At 42.8% G+C, this 479-nt stretch overlaps 1 protein-coding gene across 1 annotated transcript in view; it reads right to left on the minus strand.

The window, feature by feature from the left end:
• The window catches only part of LOC106876620 (uncharacterized), a 22586-nt gene that overhangs the window by 14699 nt on the left and 7408 nt on the right, over positions 1-479 (minus strand). The window lies entirely within an intron of this gene.

The raw sequence follows: 479 nt of genomic DNA on the forward strand, positions 1-479 counted from the left end.
GTTTGTGTGTTTTTTGTGTCGGTGGGGATGTTAGGTGTGTGTACGTGAGAGTGTGCGTATATCTCTTTGTCTGAGTATGTATGTGTTGTTTTGATCGTCCTTGTGGTGTGTGTGTGTGAGAGCAACCGTATGTATGTGTGAGGGTGTGTACGTATGTGTGTGTATGTATGTGTGCATCTGTGTGTATGCGTCGGAGTGAGTGTGGGAGTGTGTGTGTCTCTCTGTCTGAGTGGGTGTGTTGTTTTAAATATCCTTGTGGTGTATGTGTGTGTGTGTAAGCAACCGTATGTGTGTGTGATGGTTCATATGTATGTGTATGTCTGCATGTGTGTGTGTGTGGTATGTGTATATGAGTATGTGTGTGTTTTATCTATGGTAGGATGGTGTGTGTATGTGTGTACACGTTTGTGTGAGTGTGTATGTGTGTGATTAATATTTGTTAGGGTGTTGTGTGTGCGCATGTGTGTGTATGTGTATAT

Source organism: Octopus bimaculoides, chromosome 8 (assembly GCF_001194135.2).
Source record: "Octopus bimaculoides isolate UCB-OBI-ISO-001 chromosome 8, ASM119413v2, whole genome shotgun sequence".
Classification (NCBI taxonomy): Eukaryota; Metazoa; Mollusca; class Cephalopoda; order Octopoda; family Octopodidae; genus Octopus; species Octopus bimaculoides.